This window comes from Salmo salar, chromosome ssa03, assembly GCF_905237065.1.
Source record: "Salmo salar chromosome ssa03, Ssal_v3.1, whole genome shotgun sequence".
Taxonomy (NCBI): Eukaryota; Metazoa; Chordata; class Actinopteri; order Salmoniformes; family Salmonidae; genus Salmo; species Salmo salar.
In genome coordinates this window covers 16,473,843-16,495,991 of record NC_059444.1, presented here as the reverse complement: position 1 = coordinate 16,495,991, position 22,149 = coordinate 16,473,843, and the positions used below count along the sequence as shown (strand labels likewise).

The window sequence follows — 22,149 nt, the reverse complement described above, 5'->3', positions numbered from 1 at the left end:
TAGTTTGTCACAGTTTTTATTGCATTAAAAAGCTAAGCCAGAATAAAGATAATGAAATGCTAAATATATTTATAGGAGCAATGTGAGTATGACCCTAATATAACCTTCTAAATGTTCATTACTTAACTGAATATTGTTAGTTGTTTGGTCTCACAGTTGATAAGATACAGAGCAGCGTCCCTGGATGGAGAGCAGTTTTAGGGTTTAAGTCCCGTGCTCAAGGGCACAATGGCTGGAGGGGGTACCTGGAATCATAGACCAACAGTTCCCACAGTTCTGTTTTTATACCCTGTCCGTGGATTGAATCAGCAACCTTCCGGCTACTGATCAAGCAACCTTCCACCTCTCCGAAAGCCCAATTTTTGCAGCTTCTGCACCGTCCGTTTAAACGAGATTATGCATCGAAAGTTCGCTTCTGTCGGCACGTCTCTGCTTCTGCATCTACACACCTTTTTCCAGCATGACATTAGCTTACAAATGATATGTGAAGCTTCTATGCATGTAGTGTAGGACATTATGAAGGCATTATGATAGAGTCATGAAGGCTTTATTAGATATATCTGGTTTAAAATGTGACTATGTAGCTTCAAAGTATACATTAAACATAAAGCTTCAAAGTATACATACTGAATATGTTCCAGTGTGCATGTTACAAAATCTGGAATATCTAAGCTATTCCTACGTTTGCGTCTGTCTAAAATTTCAGAATCTGATATGATGGAACGCTGAGAAGAGTCTATGATGTTCTTTTTCACTCTCAATGTCTGATCTGCACCCTCTGTACTTATGAAGATCTCAGTTTCAGAGCTAAAACGTGAAGGCTCCTCCATGCTTTTCCGACGTTTGCGTCTGTATAGAATCTTTGTCGCCTGCTCAAAGTCAGAAAAATCTTCTGCCTCAAGTTCCACTCCAAAGGACATATTTCCGTCACGCACAATATCAATATTACAAATCTTTTTGAATTGAACCATATATATCTCAAATACTGACACAGGGTAGTACCGGATTTCAGTGACACCAGTAGCAATCTTTTTGACTGACCTGACAGGTTAACATAGTCACACTTTAATTCCAGGATGATGAAAGAGAAAGAAACAGAGAGAAAGGGACAGAGGGAGGGAGAAAGCAGAGTGGTTGGCGTTATCCATCCGGAAGCCTCCACCAGCGGTAACAGGAGGGCAGCGATGGCACATAGGTCCTCAGGTGGTCCGTGTGTTCTCCATCCGCTATCTTGGCCCCTGCTTTAGCCCTGGCCCCAGCCCTGCAATGTGAAGAAAGGTTCTCAGTTCAAAAACATGTTTACTCTCTTAAACAATCAATAATTAGATTTGCACGGTATTTGGTATTTATGGATAATGAATTTGCTGATGATAACGATAATGAATATAAAGGTAATGATAAGGATTGATATAATAATCTTGACAATAGTGCCTTCAGAAAGGATTCATACCCCTCGACTTATTCCACATTTTGTTGTGTTACAGCCTGAATTCAAAGTTGATGAAATATTTTTTTTTCTACACACACAACATCCCATAATGCCAAAGTGAAAACATGTTTTTAGATTTTTTTTTTACAATTTTCTTGAAAAGTAAATACAGAAATATATCATATTAACATAAGTATTCAACACCCCTGAGTCAACACTTTGTAGAAGCACCTATGGCAGCGATTACAGCTTTGAGTCTTTCTGGGTAAGTCTCAAATGATTTGTGAAGCTTTGCACAACTGGATTGTACAAGCTGTCAAGTTGTTTGTTGATCATTGCTTGACAGGCATTTTCTAGTCTTGCTATAGATTTTCAAGACGCTTTAAGTCAAAACTATAACTATGTCACTGAGGAATATTCAATGTCGTCTTAGTAAGCAACTCCTTTCATTTTGTATTAATTTGAAAAATATAATTCCACTTTGACATAAAATCTCAATTTAATCAATTTTAAATTCAGCCTGTAACACAACAAAATGTGGAAAAAAGTAACGGTATGAAAATAAAGTTTCCACATTTTGTTGTGTTACAGCCTGAATGTTACAGCCTGAATGCCCTGCTTGCAACAGAATGAAGCCTTGAAAAATGAATAACATTATTGATAGTCTTCCTGACAAAAGAGACCAAACAGCATTCATTGACAGTTAAAGTAGAGAAACATGTATATATTTACCCATTGGGAGGCCGAGGACCACACATCCAGAAGTGTATTGTTTTCATGTTGTTTTAGTACATGTTGTCGAAAGGAGGAGATGTGAGACTGTAGGACAGTATGAAGACATCATGAAGACTTTATTAGACTAGTTGTATCTCCAAAGTATACTTAAAGCATGTATATTTTCTAGTGTACATGTCACAGCTTCACTCAAAAACGTGGTGGAATATTTAATCTATTCGTACATTTGAGTCCTTCCAAAATATCAGAATCTGATTGTAACGTCTGCTTCCAACTCACACCCTCAAACACATAGATCCCCTGCAGCTCACTTTCCAGCCCACTTTCCAGCTCACACTCTGAAACACCTAGATCCCCTGAACGCAGCTCACTCTCCAGATCCCAATCATCTGAATTCTAATCACCTGTTCACACACCTGTATGTCATTATCACACTATTTAGTTCAGTTCTTTGCACCCCATCACTGTGAGGTATTGTTTGTTTTGTGACACGTCTTTCAGAGCGCTGGTTTTCCTGTGATTTACTCCTCCCGTGTATGATAGTTTTTGCCTGCCTCACTAACGACGCCTTTTTGCCTATTCCCTGCCTGTACTTTAGCCTATCGGATTTCCTGTTATCTACCTATTTGCCTGATCTCCCGGACTACGTTACTAGCCTTTTCCCTGCTTATACTGTTGCCTTTGGACCCATGAGTATGACCTTCTGCCTGTCCCTGGATCCCAGCTACTTGACTCCTCCTGTGGTCCTTTACAATAAACAGCTGCTGCTCCCTGCGCTTGAAACCAGCTCTCTGTCTCCCCTCGTGTTCATTACACTGATAGGACAGTGCTGAGAAGTCATTGTTTTTCACTCTTAATGGAGCATTACTATAGCGTTTCATATACATTATTTGTATTCAGGAAAGCAGTGAGTTGCTGCACAACAGCATTTTCACTCATAATCTGCATCATATATATATACCTCGTGTTCTCACTTTCAAAGCTAATCAAAAACATGAGCTGGCGCACACCCAAAGAAAAGTATTTTATGTAGAGGTGCGGACTAATGGCGAATAAACTAAACTGTAAAAATAGTCACACTATATATATATATAAATAACTCCCAGTAATTTATTTTGTAAATCACCAACGTTTCAGAATCGCTGGGCTTTCAGGGTCATCACTGTGCCTTCTCACTTTCAGAGCTAAAATATTCAGGCTCCTCCATGCGTTTTCAATGTTTGCGTTTGTAAATAATCTTTGTCACCTGCTCAGTCAGAAAAGGGTTCTGCCTCGAGTTTCACCCCATTAGCCATATTTAGGCCTTCGTCACACATACGTTGTTAGTGCGATATAAACAATTCAATAACAAAATATACATTGTGCAGTGTAATAACATGCAGTCTTCATATAATGAAATGAATAATTTACCTGAAGGAAGCAGGTACGATAGGATTACCCTTGGGCTAGTGCTCTTTGATCGTAAAGAGGTGTAAATGTTGACTCAAACAAGAAGCTTTTATAGAAACCTGTTGTCATGGCTGTACAGCTGTGTTCATGATTGGTCTCTGAATGAGCGTGACTGTACGTGTGTGTTCATGATTGGCCTGTGACTGGGACGTTCCCTGAGCCTCATTTCATTGAATAGACCTACCACTGGTCAGACCTGATTTCCTGTGTTCTATGAAATGAAACCTAAAGAAAGTGACTTTTTCTCTGTGTTGATCAATGCTGCAAGCACTATTGAATCATTTCTGATTGCATAGGGACCCAAATCTCCAGGAAATATCCAAGTTGCAATATTAGCTGTTGGAATGTCTATTACTCTAGTGGCTAATATATCATCTCAGTATTTCACCAATGTTTGCGTTCTCGTATGAATCAAGGCCTTTTTTCCCCATAGTTAGTAATCAAGTTAGCAGTACTGAAGACAGAATTAACTGGAGCTGCAAATGCATGGGAGTCTACCAATGTATCAAAACATTACATGAAATAAGTACTATGCATTTACAGTGCATTCGGAAAGTATTCAGACCCTATGACTTTTTTCACATTTTGTTACGTTACAGCACAATTCTAAAATGGATTTAATATTTTTTTTACCTCATTAATCTATACAGAATACCCCATAATAACAAAGCATAAACAGGTTTTTAGAACAACAACAAAAAACGTATTTACATAAGTATTCAGACCCTTTGCTATAAGACTGGAAATTGAGCTCGGGTGCATCCTGTTTCCATTGATCATCCTTGAGATGTTTCTACAACTTGATTGTAGTCCACCTGTGGTAAATGTGACTGACCGGTCTTATGTAGCAACATTTGAAATGTTTTTTTTTTACATTGGACAAAAGTATAGACTCAGAGCTACAAAATGGTATATCATACACTGCATTGTTGAGGAAAAATGGGAAAGTAATTCTGCTTTGAATGTTGATCGGCTTGTATACTCACTTTTGAGAAAATGGCCTTTGAATATTTTGGTACCTACTGGGGAGCTCTCCTTCGTCTACACCCATTCAGCATTGCTCACACCCTCTTAAACCAGCCCCACCCATCTCTTTAAGGATTCACATGTAAGGTCATATGCTAAACAGTGAGTAGTGTAGTAAAGATTAAGACTAAAAGTGGTGAAAGTAGTAACCTACAATAAGGAAAAAATTCCAGGTTAACAAAGTGTTGCGATAAAAATATTTAATAAATATTAGATGACGCTTACCCAGACACACTTGTCTAAATTGATGGGTCATGTGAAAGAAATGCTATAACCCGAGCCACATCCAGTGGTGGAAAAATAACAAAATTGTCATACTTGAGTAAAAGTAAATATACCTTAATAGAAAATGACTCAAGTAAAAGTAAAAGTCACCCAGTAAAATACTACTTGAGTAAAAATATTTGGTTTAAAAAAAATACTTAAGTACATTTTAGCGATTCCATTTACTTTTGATACTTAAGTATCAAAAGTATAAATCATTTCAAATTCATTATATAAAGCAAACCAGACGGCATTTTTATTTTTTATTGACGGATAGCCAGGGGCACACTCCAAAACGCAGGCGTAATTTACAAATTAAGCATTTGTGTTTAGTGAGTCTGCCAGATCAGATGCAGTAGGGATGACCAGGGATTTTCTCTTGATAAGTTTGAATTGGACAATTTTCCTGTCAAAATGTAAAGTACTTTTGGGTGTCAGGTGTCAGGGAAATATATGGAGTAAAAAGTACATTATTTTATTTCAGAATGTAGTGAAGTAAAAGTAAACGTTGCAACAAATATAAATGGTAAAGTACAGATACCCTCCCCAAAACATTAAGTATTTTTACTTTAGTACTTTACACAACTGGCCACATCTTGCTAAGTGGATGGGTCTCTACAGAAGGTGTAAACGGTACAGCCAAATGGTTACTTGTATAGTAGCAATATCAGAAATAGTGTCAATATAAGTAAAATAATATACAGTATGTACAAGAACAATATGAATAATGATATCAGTGATAGACGAGGTAATTGTATGCATACAATCAGTGGTAAAGTGGCTGAACAGCAGGAATAAAACAAGAAATAGTAGCAGGAACGTATGGCATGTGTGTTAGGAGAGAGTCATTTGAATAGAGGCATTGCAGATAGTGCTGATGACTGGTCCGTCCAAACCACACATGAACAAGGGAATCTATATTCGGAGAGCCTGTTTCTGTCCTGCCCTTGACTTTGGTGCAGGGCATGTGATGTCCATAGCCTCTTCGTCGCAAAACTCCCTGATCTTCTCAAAAATATATGTTTGTCTAGCTGTGTTCAGTCCTGGTGGTGTTTGTACAGGCAGACCATATATGGGAGGATGGATGTCATCATTGCGCAGCAGCTGAAACCTGGTCCCGACTGAGTTCGAACGCTCCTTGGCAACAACAACACCAGGCAAAAAAAACAAAACATTCTGACATTACAACCTTGCACAACATCAATTCACCTCCCAAGTTTAGATAAGCAGAATAACCTCATACAATGCAATGAAAATGATATTCACCTGAAGTGCTGGTACTGCTTGATCTGTGGCAGCGGCCTGAAGTACGGAGTCAGGTGTTGTTGCCAGCCTCAGCTTTCCACCAGCACCATATCATCCTCCAGTCCAACCAGCTGTGGGATGTTGACACCTGTCACAGCTGCATAGGGTCAGGAGGATAGTGCACCTGCAAACAACAAAATAACATTAACAGAAATTACAAATAATAATTGTTTCACACATGTCAGTCTGTCTTTACACAGCTCAGTGAAAGGTATTTGCCTGCCTTATATATATATATAGCTCAAAAAAATAAAGGGAACACTTAAACAACACAATGTAACTCCAAGTCAATCACACTTCAGTGAAATCAAACTGTCCACTTAGGAAGCAACACTGATTGACAATAAATTTCACATGCTGTTGTGCAAATGGAATAGACAACAGGTGGAAATTGTAGGCAATTAGCAAGACACCCCCAATAAAGGAGTGGTTCTGCAGGTGGTGACCACAGACCACTTCTCAGATCCTATGCTTCCTGGCTGATGTTTTGGTCACTTTTTTGAATGCTGGCGGTGCTTTCACTCTAGTGGTAGCATGAGACGGAGTCTACAACCCACACAAGTGGCTCAGGTAGTGCAGCTCATCCAGGATGGCACATCAATGCGAGCTGTGGCAAGAAGGTTTGCTGTGTCTGTCAGCGTAGTGTCCAGAGCATGGAGGCGCTACCAGGAGACAGGCCAGTACATCAAGAGATGTGGAGGAGGCCGTAGGAGGGCAACAACCCAACCTTTGTGCGAGGAGGAGCAGGAGGAGCACTGCCAGAGCCCTGCAAAATGACCTCCAGCAGGCCACAAATGTGCATGTGTCTGCTCAAGGGGTCAGAAACAGACTCCATGAGGGTGGTATGAGGGCCCGACGTCCACAGGTGGGGGTTGTGCTTACAGCCCAACACCGTGCAGGACGTTTGGCATTTGCCAGAGAACACCAAGATTGGCAAATTCGCCACTGGCGCCCTGTGCTCTTCACAGATGAAAGCAGGTTCACACTGAGCACATGTGACAGACGTGACAGAGTCTGGAGACGCCGTGCAGAACGTTCTGCTGCCTGCAACATCCTCCAGCATGACCGGTTTGGCGGTGGGTCAGTCATGGTGTGGGGTGGCATTTCTTTGGGGGGCCGCACAGCCCTCCATGTGCTCGCCAGAAGTAGCCTGACTGCCATTAGGTACCGAGATGAGATCCTCAGACCCCTTGAGAGACCATATGCTGGTGCGGTTGGCCCTGGGTTCCTCCTAATGCAAGACAATGCTAGACCTCATGTGGCTGGAGTGTGTCAGCAGTTCCTGCAAGAGGAAGGCATTGATGCTATGGACTGGCCTGCCCGTTCCCCAGACCTGAATCCAATTGAGCACATCTGGGACATCATGTCTCGCTCCATCCACCAATGCCACGTTGCACCACAGACTGTCCAGGAGTTGGCGGATGCTTTAGTCCAGGTCTGGGAGGAGATCCCTCAGGAGACCATCCGCCACCTCATCAGGAGCATGCCCAGGCGTTGTAGGGAGGTCATACAGGCACGTGGAGGCCACACACACTACTGAGCCTCATTTTGACTTGTTTTAAGGACATTACATCAAAGTTGGATCAGCCTGTAGTGTGGTTTTCCACTTTAATTTTGAGTGTGACTCCAAATCCAGACCTCCATGGGTTGATAAATTGGATTTCCATTGATTATTTTTGTGTGATTTTGTTGTCAGCACATTCAGCTATGTAAAGAAAGTATTTAATAACATTATTTCATTCATTCAGATCTAGGATGTGTTATTTTAGTGTTCCCTTTATTTTTTTGAGCAGTTATATATATATATATATATATATAGTATATATACACACACACACTATCGTCCTTGTTTTTGAAAGAGAAGCACATTTTCTGTCCATTAAAATAACATCAAATTGATCAGAAATACAGTGTAGACATTGTTAATGTTGTAAATGACTATTGTAGCTGGAAATGGATGATTTTGTATGGAATATCTACATAGGCGTACAGACGACCATTATTAGCAAACATCCCTTCTGTGTCCCAATGGCACGTTGGGTTAGCTAACCCAAGTTTATAATTTTAAAAGGCTAATTGATGATTAGAAAAACCTTTTGCAATTATGTTAGCACAGCTGAAAACTGTTCTGATTTAAAGAAGCAATAAAACTGGCCTTCTTCAGACTAGTTGAGTATCTGGAGCATCAGCATTTGTGGGTTCGATTACAGGCTCATAATGTCCAGGCTCATAGTGTGGCATAGGCAAGATGCAGTAGATGGTATAGAATACAGTATATACATATGTGTCACGTCCGGACCAGTATAAGGGGTTATTGGTTATTGTAGTTTGGTCAGGACGTGGCAGGGGGTATTTGTTTTATGTGGTTCGGGGTTTATGGGATATGTATTTATGTAAGAGGGATGTTTGATTTATGTGTTCCAGGGTTTTGGGGTAATGTTCTTGTTTTGTATTTCTATGGTTTTCTATGTTGTGTATTTCTTTGTGTTGGCCTGGTATGGCTCTCAATCAGGAACAGCTGTACATCGTTGTTGCTGATTGAGAGTCATATTTAGGTAGCCCTGTTTCACCTGTCCCTTTGTGGGAAGTTGTTGTTTGCATAGCTGTGTGTTTTAGCCTGCAATCCTGTTCGTTCGATCGTTTTTTTTGTACAATAAAAGTCACTGAGCACTCAACCCGCTGCGCCTTGGTCCACTACGTACGACGACCGTTACAATATAAGATGAGTAATGTAGGATATGTAAACATTATTAAAGTGGCGCTATTTAAAGTGACTAGTGATACCATTATTAAGTTCATTTATTTAAGTGGCCAGAGATTTGAGTCTGTATGTTGGCAGCAGCCTCTCTATGCTAGTGATGTCTGTTTAACAGTCTGATGGCCTTGAGATAGAAGCTGTTTTTCAGTCTCTCGGTCCCAGCTTTGATGCACCTATACTGACCTCGCCTTCTGTGGCAGTGGCTCAGGTGGTTGTTGTCCTTGATGATCTTTTTGGCCTTTCTGTGACATCAGGTGCTGTAGGTCTCCTGGAGGGCAGGTAATTTGCCCCCGGTGATGCGTTGTGCAGACCGCACTACCCTCTGGAGAGCCTTGCGGTTGTGGGCGGTGCAATTGCTGTACCACGCGGTGATAGAGCCCGGCAGGATGCTCTCAATTGTGCATCTGTAAAAGTTTGAGTGTTTTAGATGACAAGCCACATTTCTTCAGTCTCCTGAGGTTGAAGAGGCGCTGTTGCACCTTCTTCACCACACTGTCTGTGTGGGTGGACCATTTCAGTTTGTCCGTGATGTGTACACCGAAGAACTTAACTTTCCACCTTCTCCACTACTGTCCCGTGGATGGGGAGGTGCTCCCTCTGCTGTTTCCTGAAGTCCACGATCATCTCCTTTGTTTTGTTGACGTTAAGTGAGAGGTTCTTTTCCTGACACCACACTCCGAGGGCCCTCACCTCCTCCCTGTAGTTGTTGGTAATCAAGCCTACCACTGTAGTGTCATCTGCAAAATTGATGATTGAGTTGGAAGCGTGCATGGCAATGCAGTCATGGGTGAACAGAGAGTACAGGAAAGGGCTGAGAACGCACCCTTTTGGGGCCCCAGTGTTGAGGATCAGCGGGGTGAAGATGTTGTTTCCTACCCTCACCACCTGGCGGTGGCCCGCCAGAAAGTCCAGGACCCAGTTGCACAGGGCGGGGTCAACTCTACGTAGTTGTTGATGAAGTTCACTACTCACTGCAAGTCCTCATGCTTCAGGTGTAACCTGTGCTTGCTTGGGCCAGCTCTCTTTTTGAGGGGCGGCATTAGACCATTCTCTTTGTATGACTGGTGGAGGAGAGTCAGGCATATTCTACTGATGCTGAAAGACAAATTCCAGATAAAAATATTTTAGCATTATTATACAATAGATACGAAGTGGCATTTTGAGATAACATCACTACACACAGTTCATATACACGTAATGTTAGCTAGCAAGCCAGCCATCAAACGTCAGCTAACTAGCTAACAGCAAGCTTTAACTTGGGGTCTTTTGTTTAGACATGTAGCTAGCTAGCTAGCCAGCTAAACAATGAACTGTAATCCCAATCCATAGAGTACTAGCAATACAAACCGATTATCATAGATAGCTAAAGTCGTTTTCCTGTGTCGTTTCCGTTTTGTATGTACAATTTGCTTGGCCATTTGTTGTGTCAAGTCACTCTGGTTCACACTGACCGTGTGCAATGCTATAAGAATCATCTTAAGCTTTAGCCCCCACCCAAACTCTGACCATTTTACTCACCCTAGCAGAGTTGGTTAGGCTGTTTTCATGTTATCCAGAGCATTGATGACTGTAACTGTGCTCCTGGCAACAATTTAATTTACGCTTTTTTGCCGACGTTTACTGACACCGGCCATATTCAACCAGTGTTGAGAGTTCATAAATTCATCAGTTATTCTGCACTCTGGTACACTCAGACGAAACAGTTGTTGCAGTGACGTTCTATTGAAATGGATAGTTGCTTACTGGAGTCTTTTGTTAAGTTTTAATACGCAATACATATTTTTTTTTTATAAGCTGCGTTAGACAGGATTACCCTACACACACTCAAATAGACAGAAGCGTGCTATATGGGGCAGACCAATCCAAACTCATCTCTCGGCATGTCCTGCCCCCTCATTATCTCAGTCAATCATGGCTAGCGGGAAGGTTGCTGGCTTTTTCTGTGGCTTAACCAACTAGGATCGTAATTTAACAATTTTATTCATATTTACAGATAGCATAAAAGTTTGTTATTAAGGCACATGAAAGTTCACATGTTGTTGAAGGCATTTCTGGCCAAAAACACATTTTGATTAAAAAAAAATGTTTTTACGTTCAAACGGCTCTCCTATGAAGTCGTGACTTGAGGCTACGCCTAGTTTCCTGAAACGGGTCACAAATTAAATTGTTTTTAGACATGATTTGGAAATGCACACAAGGTCCCACAGTTGATAGTGCATGTCAGAGCAAAAACCAGGCCATGAGGTCGAAGGAATTGTCTGTCGAGCTCCGAGGCAGGATTGTGAAAGGCCACCAAAAAAATCCTGCAGCATTGAAAGTCCCCAAGAACACAGAACATTTCCTCCTACTCTTCCTAGAGCTGGCCGCACGGCTGAACTGAGCAATCGAGTTCCTCTGTGGAGATGGGAGAACCTTCCAGAAAGACAACCATCTCTGCAGCACTCCACCATTCAGGCCTTTATGGTAGAGTGGCCAGACAGAAGCCACTCCTCAGTAAGGTACATGACAATCCGCTTGAAGTTTGCCAAAGGGCACCTAAAGGACTCTCAGACCATGAGAAACAAGATTCTCTGGTCTGATTAAACTAAGATTGAACTCTTTTGCCTGAATGCCAAGTGTCACGTCTGGAGGAAAGCTGGCACCATCCCTATGGTGAAGCATGGTGGTGGCACCATCATGCTGTGAGGATGTTTTTCAGCGGCAGGGACTGGGAGACTAGTCAGGATCGAGGGAAAGATGAACGGAGCAAAGTACAGAGAGATCCTTGAACCTGCTCCAGAGCGCTCACGACCTTAGACTGGTGCGAAGGTTCACCTTCCAACAGGACAACGACCCTAAGCACACAGCCAAAACAACGCAAGAGTGGCTTCGGGACAAGTCTTTGAATGTCCTTGAGTGGCCCAGCCAGAGCCCGGACAATCGATTGAACTTACCACAGGTGGACTCCAATTAAAAAAAAATGTTTTCACTTTGTCATTATGGGGTATTGTATGTAGATTGATGAGGATTTCGTTCATTTAATCCATTTTAGAATATGGCTGTAACGTAACAAAATGTGGTAAAAGGAAAGGGGTCTGATTACTTTCCGAACTGTATAACCTGCTTATCACTGTGTGTTGCTAAATGAGAAAAGACTGCATTCAGTGACTGTTACAGTTGAGGAAAATGTATATTTACCCATGGGGTAACTGAGGACCAGTTATCCAGAGGAATAATGTTGTAATTGTGTTTTAGTAGACTAAATGTCACTGACAGGAGATAATCCACTGGACACAGACTTCAGTTCAATGTCTAGTTTTGATTTACATTTGGTTGAGTTGTCAACTGATCCTGAATTTAACATGAAATCAACAACAATTATCATTTAGGTTCAAAGTTGGGTGAAAAAAAGATGAAATGCCCTGAGGATGATAACTTTTTACAAAAGTTCCAAATCAGTTTTCCAAGTTTATTCAACGTCATCACATTGATTGTTTTGGGTTGAAATGACGTGGAAACATTGCTTCAACCAGTTTTTTCCAAGTGGGAAATGTGATGTATAACTGTCTCATGTATGTTTATAACATTAGCTACCTTTACTCTGCTCTGCATGCAGACAGCTGGTTCTATTGCTACAGCTTCTTATGATAATTATAACAACAACCACGACAACAAAAACTATGTTTTAAAATAATTATTATTCAACAAGTGAATAACTATGAAACATTAGTAAGCACTTACAATATTTGATTTGTTCCCATTTTCACAGATATACATGAAGCACTGAAGTTGCTGCTCAATCATCAACATGTACGTGTGCATCGACAACAATATAGTATAAATTATTGCTTTAAATGTTTATGCCTTTTAATTCCATGTTGTGGTGTGTAACGTAAAATATACAGTACCAGTCCAAAGTTTGGACAAACCTACTCGTTCAAGGATTTTTCTTTATTTTTACAATTTTCTACATTGTAGAATAATAGTGAAGACATTATGAAATACTTTGAAATAACACATATGGAATCCTATCGTAACCAAAAAAGTGTTAAACAAATATTTTAGATTCTTCAAAGTAGCCACCCTTTGCTTGATGACAGCTTTGCACACTCTTGACATTTTCTCAACCAGCTTCACATGGAATGCTTTTCCAACAGTCTTGAAGGAGCTCCTACATATGCTGAGCACTTGTTGGATGCTTTTCCTTCACTCTGTGGTCCAACTCATCCCAAACCATCTGAATTGGGTTGAGGTCGGGTGATAGTGGAGGCCAGGTCATCTGATGCAGCACTCCATCACTCTGCTTCTTGGTCAAATAGCCCTTACACAGCCTGGAGGTGTGTTGGGTTATTGTCCTGTTGAAAAACAAATGATAGTCCCACCAAGCGCAAACCAGATGAGATGGCGTATCACTGCAGAATACTGTGGTAGCCAAGCTGGTTAAGTGTGCCTTGAATTCTAAATAAATCACTGACAGTGTCACCAGAAAAGGACCCCCACACCATCACACCTCCTCCTCCATGCTTCACAGTGGGAACCACACACGCAGAGATCGTCTGTTCACCTACTCTGCGACGGACAAAGACACGGCAGTTGGAACAAAAATTCTCAAATTTGGACTCATCAGACCAAAGGACAGATTTCCACCTGTCTAATGTCCATTGCTCGTGTTTCTTGGCCCAAGCAAGTCTCTTATTATTATTATTATTAGTATTCTTTAGTAGTGGTTTCTTTGAAGCAAAATTGACCATAAAGGCCTGATTCATGCAGGCTTAATGCTATTTATATTTCTGAGGCTGGTAACTCTAATGAAGTTATGCTCTGCAGCAGAGGGTGCAAAGTTGTCATCAAGGCAAAGGGTGGCTACTTTGAAGAATATAAAATATATTTTGATTTGTGTAGCAATTTTTTGGTTACTACCTGATTCCATATGTGTTATTTCATAGTTTCGATGTCTTCAATATTATTCTACAATGTAGAAAATAGTTCAAATAAAGAAAATCACTTCAATGAGTAGGTGTGTCCAAACTTTTGACTGGTACTGTATATGCAATGCTGTGTTGTACAGTGTACTAACATGAATTCAGTCTTTATATAATAAAATAAATAACAAATTACCTGGCTATTGGAAGTGCCTAATGATTTTGCTGGACAGTGGTGAAGTGACTGAAACAAGAAGAGGGTTTTATAGAAACCTCTCTGTTTACCTGTTGCCATGACTGTACATGTGTGTGTTTGTGATTGCTCCCTGACAGGGCCTGACTTCATGTTTGTTTCATGATTGGCCACTGTTCTCAAAGATCATTTCCTATGAAGGAAAAAAAGAAGGGCCCTTTGATCCGAACCAGACTGGTTGACTGGAATATAGTGGTCCAGAGTCCAGGGCGGTGGTTGGTATGTGCCAGGGGGAGTGCCAGCTGGGCTGGGCTGGCACATCATCCCCCTGAGTGACCTGAGTCATATTCGTAAAGCGTCATATAGTAGGAGTGCTGATAGGATCAGTTCCCCGCTGTCCATTAAATCTTATTCATTGTGATCTGAAAGGCAACACTGATCCCAGATCAGCACTACTTCTCTGAGACACCTCATGAATATGGACCTAGACCTCCAGTAGACACACTCAAGGTTCTTCCTCACTGAAGCCATTCTAACGAGCTAATAATGTCATGATTTTGACGAGCTAATAACTGACTCCAAGTCATAGTTAGACTTTTCTGTCATGTCCAAATCTGACGGTCTAGGCAAGTTGATGCAGTGAGTTGATAAGTTAATGAGGAGCTGTACAGTCACTGATAACTCTTACCCAGTCAGAACGCACACCTTCGGCCAACAAATCAAAATGTGTAGGGAATATTTACTTTGCACATTTGTAAGATGTCACAGAAACATCAGAATAGAATGTTGATGTCTGGCCTGACGTATAAACGATGTAGAATTTAGAATGTAGACATTCTATATACATCTGCAAGATGTCTTGCCAATGTGTTAACGCTCTCCATACTACATCTTCCCAATGTATCATTTATATACATGCATGTGAGTCCACCATTGTAAAATAGTGTATAAAAAATTATATTATACATCACCTTAAATAATCAAAACAAAAATACGTGAAATTGAAATTAAGTTATTCCGAATGAGATAACGCAACACTATTATCATGGTGCTGAGATTTTATTCCACACATCGATGTTTTTTTTTTTTTTTCAATACCTTTTTAAATAGTTAATCTAATAATAGCCTGCTCTCCCTCCATCCAACTCCAAGGAGATGACATCATGGAGTTCTTGGAAGGTCATAGGCCACACCTGATAACCGTCTCCTTTTCTTTTTTCCCTCTGACAACTTCCTCCTCTTGTTTTGGGGAGGAGTGTCAGCCTCCTCAGAGCCCTGTCCGTTCCCCTGCTCGGAGCTCGCTTCTCCTCCCTGCTCTGTGCTCGGAGTTCTGAGAGGGTCTCTTCTGGCTTTGTCTCTTGCTGGATGTTGGCCTTCCTCTTGAAGCAATTCAAGGAGCTTCGGCAGCATCTGATGGTGTGTTTACCTGCCCTTACACCATGCCAGTGGCTACTACTGCTTCCTGCTTTCCCAGGTAGAGCAGTCCCATCCTGGGGTGAGTCAGCAGCAGTGCTTGGGGCCACTGGTGGGGCATCATCCACAGACAGACTGGGATCCAGATTGAGGGTCTTGGTGCTCCCACAGAGTTGATAGACACCACCCCCATCCTCCACAGCCTCACAGCCAGGCAGGGACTCCTCCAGGCTGGGGCTAGGGTCTCCAGAAGAGAGGGTGGACAACACCACTTCCAGGAGGGGTCTTGGTCCCTGGTTAAGCCATCAGAAGCCAGTGGAAAAGCATCTCTGCTGACAATTTGGGTGGCAGCTTTGATCATGTCCATCTCACTCTCCGATGACGAGAGATCTCTTTCGCTCTTAGGTGATACGGACGAAGAATTTGCTGTGTAGTCTTCGCTAATACCACCCTCGCTCTTTTGTAGAAGTGGGGCCAAATCACTTGTACCATCCTCACTCTTTGGCGTCAGTGGGGCAGAATAGCTGATATGCTCCCCACTTTCTGATGTGGAAGAGTCTGAGTCGCTATATTCCCCCTGACTCGCTGACCAAGATGAGTTGTTGACACTGGATGAATCACTTAGTTCTACATAGTGATCCCTGAAGATGGGAACCAGAGTAGGAGGTGAGGAATCACTTGAGTCTTCTAGTTCATCCCGGGATGATGGTGTCTGTAAGGGAAGTGAAGGATATCTACAGACTTCTAAGCCATGCTGTGACAAAGCAATCATTATTGGAGGGGAAGGTCTTAAATCTTGCTGTTGGTCTTGTTGCATGTCTTGCTGGTAATTTGGCATTGCATCTTGGTGGACATCCTGGTGCATGTCTTGATGATCATTCTGTATTTCAACTTGCTTTGGATCATTCATAACGTGCATGTCTTGCTGGTGATTAGACCTGCCACCTTTTTGGAGGTCTAGTTGGACATCTTGCAGGCTGACTGACTGGGTATCATATTGGTTGTCCAGCTGATCGTCTTGGCAAGATGTTATTGGAGGAGATGGTGATTCACTGACATCTTCATGGTGGTCTCTTATAGGATGCTTGTCATGATCCTGCTCCCCTCTTGGGACTCTTCAGGGGCAGGATTCCCCCCATCTGTCTGTCTTTACCATCTCTATGACATGAAGATTAGACAATCTTTATATAAACATTATGTTACTTCTCAAAGGTCTCACAGTAGAGAAAACTGATAGAAATCAAATGTTTCTGTTTGCCACTGTGTTTGCTACGGTATTCTAGAATGTTGTAGAACTTTCCATGGAGATTCACTCTTCTAAAAGAGGGCCAGAGACATCACAGTGCTGCTTTGTGACTTCACATTTTCTAACCGTAAAAGGCCTCCTCTTAGTTTAAAAAAAATCAATATCACATACTTTGTAGTAGTAGTTTTGATACATGTAGGCCGTGGTACATGGCAGCTAAAACCTGAATGACGTATACAACACATACAAGTCATTAAACAATGAAACAAAAACAGTAAATCAGGAAGTCAGGGATGGAGCTGAAGCCGTTTGTCTTGGTAGCATCAAACAATGGCTTAAGCGGTGGGAGGCAACATCACAGGTCACAGGGATGAAGCACAGTCACAGCCAGGGGGGAATTGTTCTAGTACAAACCTGCTTTATTTTGATTTCTATTTATGTGTCTATCTGTGATTGGGTGGTGTAACATAAATAATTATAGCATGTGTGTGTTTTCCTCCTTTACATTTGCATGAATATCAAGATTATTTTAGTGTATTTAAAAATGAATTTTACATGATACTGTAGAATTAATACAATCCTCATTCAGCCCTCTTCAAACTGTGATGTCCCAGTGCCCTCTAGTGGAGGAAATAACATGTAGGTTTCAGTTAGATATATTTTGGTGGTGACGGTAGACTAGTACATCAGTAGGCTATAGAACATAATGTATTCATACATCACTCACCATCACCCACAGACCTTGGAGCTATATTTCTATGGCACAACAATGATGAAGACTTTTTACTGTTAGGAGCACATTCAAGTAGTGAATGGCTGAGATTGTCCCTAAGCAGAGCTGGGTTTGGGAAGTTGACAACTAAAATCAGTCGTAGTAAAGTCTAGATAGGTTCAGACCTAAACTTACAAAATTCAAGCAATTTTCATTTCAAGCATTAGCAGTGTTTTAATGCATTGATAGAAACTGTAAGCGTTGTATAAAGCAGGGGTTCCCAAACTGACCCACCGATTGAGGTGTCTTTTGAGTCGTGACCCAACATAAAGGTTGAGCTGTTAAAAAAAAACAACATACACAGACCAAAGAATAATTAACAAATATTATCTTGGCATCTAGATAAGAAAATGTAGCAGTTTCAAAGCTAATCTCCTGCAATTCCACACATCCTGCCATGGAGCTGAAAGAACATTTTGCAATTTTAAAGTCAATTCCCTACAATTCTATGCATTTTGCCACGGAGCTGAGATAATTTGTTTTCTGTGTTTAAGTGAATTTCCAAATTTTGACATGGCTGGTGTTCTTATGCTCAAGCATTTTAACTAAATCAATGGGGGCCTGATTGTAAATTCTCAAAGATTATAGGCGATTATTGAAAAATATATAGGTCCATTATCTTTTATACATACATTCTATTTGGTGTCAGTCATTTAAGTTTACACTGAAAAGTTTTTCCACTGTTCGGGAACCACTGAAAATGTCTTCCCACAGTTTGGGAACCACTGGATAAAGTTTTACAGCCTTTACCATCAAAATACAGCAAGCATTTGGTCAGATTATTTTGATAGCAATAAGCAGGAACAAAGTTAGTAGCAGTAGCTATATTGAAAGAGATCATTTATCAGAGTAGTGAAAAGAGTTTGGAGGTGATCCAGTCAGCATAAGTTGTCAGATAAAGCTCATGCAGTGGTCAAGCCGGGTTCACAGACGAAGTCATAGGTCAGGCCTTGGGATCGGCTTAGAGCAGGAAGCCGGTGAAGATGCTGTCGTTCTCGCTTCTGGAGTAGACCTTTCTCTCCTTGTCTCCCAAGTAACCCCGGAGCACCAGGCATCCCCATGTTTCCTTGATTTCCTTTCTCACCTATCATAAGAAAGAGAGAAGGATTGGTATCTGAAACATGTCAGCATATGAGGATAGATATCAGTCTCAAACATGAATATTCTATTTTAGATCAAAATTAGCGATTTGATTAAAAACAGCACCAGATAACGACGTATTCAGGAATGAGATAACAGATGTCATAGTAGCTCACACTTTGGACTGTAAATGTATAAACCCAGATTACATCCTTTAACAGTTGTATATGGGAATTGGCAAGTTTACCATTATCTCCTTCCAGTCCAGTAGCTCCAGACATTCCATCCAGTCCAGGAGGTCTCATGAGTCCAACATCCCCCGTCACTCCAGGTACACCTGAAAGAAGACAGGGGAAAGGAGGGGAAGGAGGGGAAGAGCAGAGGGATGGGGATATGAGGAGATATTTAGGAGTAAACACCATGGAGACAATATAACTGCAAGAACACCACACACAACCTACAGTCATGGTCACAAGCCACTACAGTACTATGTATACTTTTAGTCAATCTATACTGAAATCAACACAATGAATATTCTTTAGTCTACCTGGAAGTCTCCTCGCTCCTCCCAGCCCTGGGGTCCCCTCTCCCCTGTGGCCCTTCCCGGGGGGCACCATGGCGTCTGGTTGGAACTCTGTGGTGGTCTGCCTGATGCCCAGACGGGCCGGCAGTGAACCACCTCCTCCCACTCCACCACCTCCTCCTCCAGTGCCACCTCCGTGACGGGACTTCTTGGTATTCTGAGGCTTGGGCCAGCAGGTGTGTCTGGCTGCAGACAACTAGGTTTCCATCAAGACCACCACCAGCAGGGTCATTAGAATGGCGAGGAAACGAAGAGAGTGCATGTCAGCAGATTTTGGTGTGCGATGATCTAAGAGAGGAAGAGAGAGAGAGCATAGATGGAGGTAGTAAATCACATTTAGTAACAAATAGCTATTAATTCATGAACAATTCTGAGCACTGACCAAAACAAGAAAAGTTACCTCATTTAAAAAGTTACCTCAAATGTAGCGTTCAGTGCTTAGCTTTAAATGAAATGGTTTGCTGATCACTCCATTCCCTGCATTTGGTGGTTCCAACAACAAACCCCTCCCCTTTTATTGTGTCTGCTAGCCTCTGGGCTTCATAGCTTGACCAATGAGAGGAGACAAAGGGACAGATACACTGGGGATTATGAGGAAGGGTAGGTCGGGATGGACACAAGGTGAAAACCTGAGGGACATGGTAATGAAGCTCTAGGATAACATACAACACAGGACGTTCTTTCCTTTTGCCTTGTGTCTCTGTGATATGATGCTTCTGGATATCACAACACCAATTACTCACCTCGAGTCTGACGTGAAGCATATACTACTTCTCCGAGACCAGGCCCAAATCCCTATCTTTCGCGTGAAGAAAAGACGGAGATACAGGGGTGCAGATCCAGGTGCCTTGTGAGAGTTCGTCGGCGAGTGGGTAACCCGTCTCTACCATCCGTTCTATTGGCCAACTTGCAATCACTGGAGAATAAACTGGACGAGCTCCATTTGAGAGTATCCTACCAACGGGACATTACAAACTGTTTCACCGAGTCGTGGCTGAACGACGACACGGATAATATACAGTTGGCAGTTTTTTTCTATATGGCTGCCACAAACACAGACACACCACAGAGTTAGTAATACATTTTATGTATTTTTATTTAACCTTTATTTATCTGGGCATCACCCTATATCATCATACATCAGACCCTATATGAGATGGAGGCAGGACCTGTACGCTCAGGCGTCAGGACGACCACACCACGCTGGCACCACCTCAAAGTGGAAGGGTCCAAACCACAACCGCAGAGGGAGGGATGAATGTCTCAAACGAGCCTCTATGACCAGTGACCACCTTGATGCAACATCCTACCAACCTTTAGGAAACCAAAGATTATGGATATACTGCCAAGATGCATGTCTCTCCGCCCTACCAGTGGGAGTCGTTGTCCACAAAGCGGGCTGTCTAGCTCCAGTACTGCTGACTTTTACAACTCCTCTCAGAGGGCATTATGGGTAGGATGTCCACCTTCTACCTTGACACTGGTTGGGTGTGGCTTGAAGTTGGACGTTTGAACCCCCTGGGCTGCTGTGCTGTGGCCTGGTCAGTGAAACCAACACCACCTCTATAGGTACACTACACACACCTCTGAGGCTGTATAGGTGCCTCATGACAGGGTCCTACTCATAGAGATACACCATATATATAGGTTCTATATCTAGGGTCCCACTCATAGACATACACCACATATATAGGTTCTATATCTAGGGTCCTACTCGTAGAGATACACCATATATATATGTTCTATATCTAAGGTCCTAATTAAGGCTCCGATAAAAGCCTCATATAAACTAAACCGTAAGCCTACCTGTTTGTCCCGTGTATAAACTACCGATCAATGCAAACACAGAATGCTCCTTTTGCTCTGTTTTTCATGGGATAGTCACCTGGGGAAGTGGACTGGGGTAAGGAAACTTTGGACCAGCTTTGGATACAGGTAGGCCCACATTTACTACAGTGTCTGAATGTCCACTAGCCATGAGCTACATACAGCCTGTGGGTAGGCCCAAACATGTATTGCCTGTTGTCTGAAGACCTTATTATTGCAAGTGAGAATGTCTGATGAATAGGCCTATGTGACCACTGTGTGGCGTAAAATTGTAGTGAATTATCTGTTCCCAATAATTTCCTGCTTGTGAAGTGAAAACCTGCCTACATACGGACCCCCAGGAATTGAGTTTGACACACCAATATGTCAATGAGAGTTTCCTAATAATGTTGTCCCTTATTACACACACGCACAACCACGGACACACACACACACAAATTCCCTTTATTTTATTTTGATAAAACTTACTATGAACATAATATCCAATTAACAGTGAAAGTGGAAAAGGTAAACAGCACAGGCAGTGCTGGTGCACAAATAGGAGACAACATAATCAGTTGGTCAGCAGCCAGAAACAGTTAAGTCTAAACCTGACATGAGATGGTTGAGAAGATGTGATGACTAATATAACTGTTTTCTTAGACGTAAGTCACAAAGTCCCATCTATCTTTTCTTGCACCCTTTTTGTTTTTATGCTGCTGTTTTATTTTTACACAAATTGAGTTTAGACACTCTTATTAAAAAACATGGCAAGAGTAGAAACCTTGAAAGGAAACAGACTGCAGTGTAGTTAATTAAACAAAACACCTTGAAGATATAATTTACTCAAAATACAAATGGTCGGGAAAGTGAGGATGGGGTTTATTTACACCCATTTGGGTCTTTGTGTGCTGTCATTCTGAATACAACATGCACCAATAACACAAAGAGAAAAATCTGCTTCGGTCAAATAATTACCTCAGTGGAAAAGTATGTATGTGAAGGTCTTTGTCTCGACAAGCACAGATAACATTTATCTGGCATGAAATCTGTATTTCTTTTCACAAAATGCTGAACATAAAAAAAAGACATGGAGGATCATGTTACCTGTAACTGCCTACGAATTCCTGAAAACCATGTGACTTCTTGTAAATCCCCATATCATTTGGTGAAACAAAACAGAGGCACT

The 22,149-nt window shown here is 41.7% G+C and overlaps 2 long non-coding RNA genes and 1 other non-coding gene across 3 annotated transcripts; all 3 read right to left on the bottom strand.

Moving 5' to 3' along the window:
- LOC106599082 (uncharacterized) lies at nucleotides 1–3,771 on the bottom strand. Its single transcript, XR_001327356.2, has 3 exons — nucleotides 3,575–3,771; nucleotides 2,162–2,248; nucleotides 1–1,261 (listed from the first exon to the last, which is right to left on the bottom strand). It is a non-coding gene; the product is annotated as an uncharacterized lncRNA (long non-coding RNA).
- A 1,633-nt stretch (nucleotides 3,772–5,404) lies between these two features.
- LOC123741890 (uncharacterized) lies at nucleotides 5,405–9,594 on the bottom strand. The gene is made up of 3 exons (XR_006769413.1): nucleotides 9,150–9,594; nucleotides 6,170–6,332; nucleotides 5,405–6,040 (listed from the first exon to the last, which is right to left on the bottom strand). It is a non-coding gene; the product is annotated as an uncharacterized lncRNA (long non-coding RNA).
- Nucleotides 9,595–17,645: 8,051 nt separating this feature from the next.
- On the bottom strand, nucleotides 17,646–18,911 carry LOC106598767 (uncharacterized). The gene is made up of 2 exons (XR_006769412.1): nucleotides 18,819–18,911; nucleotides 17,646–18,575 (listed from the first exon to the last, which is right to left on the bottom strand). It is a non-coding gene; the product is annotated as an uncharacterized protein (transcript).
- Nucleotides 18,912–22,149: the final 3,238 nt, after the last annotated feature.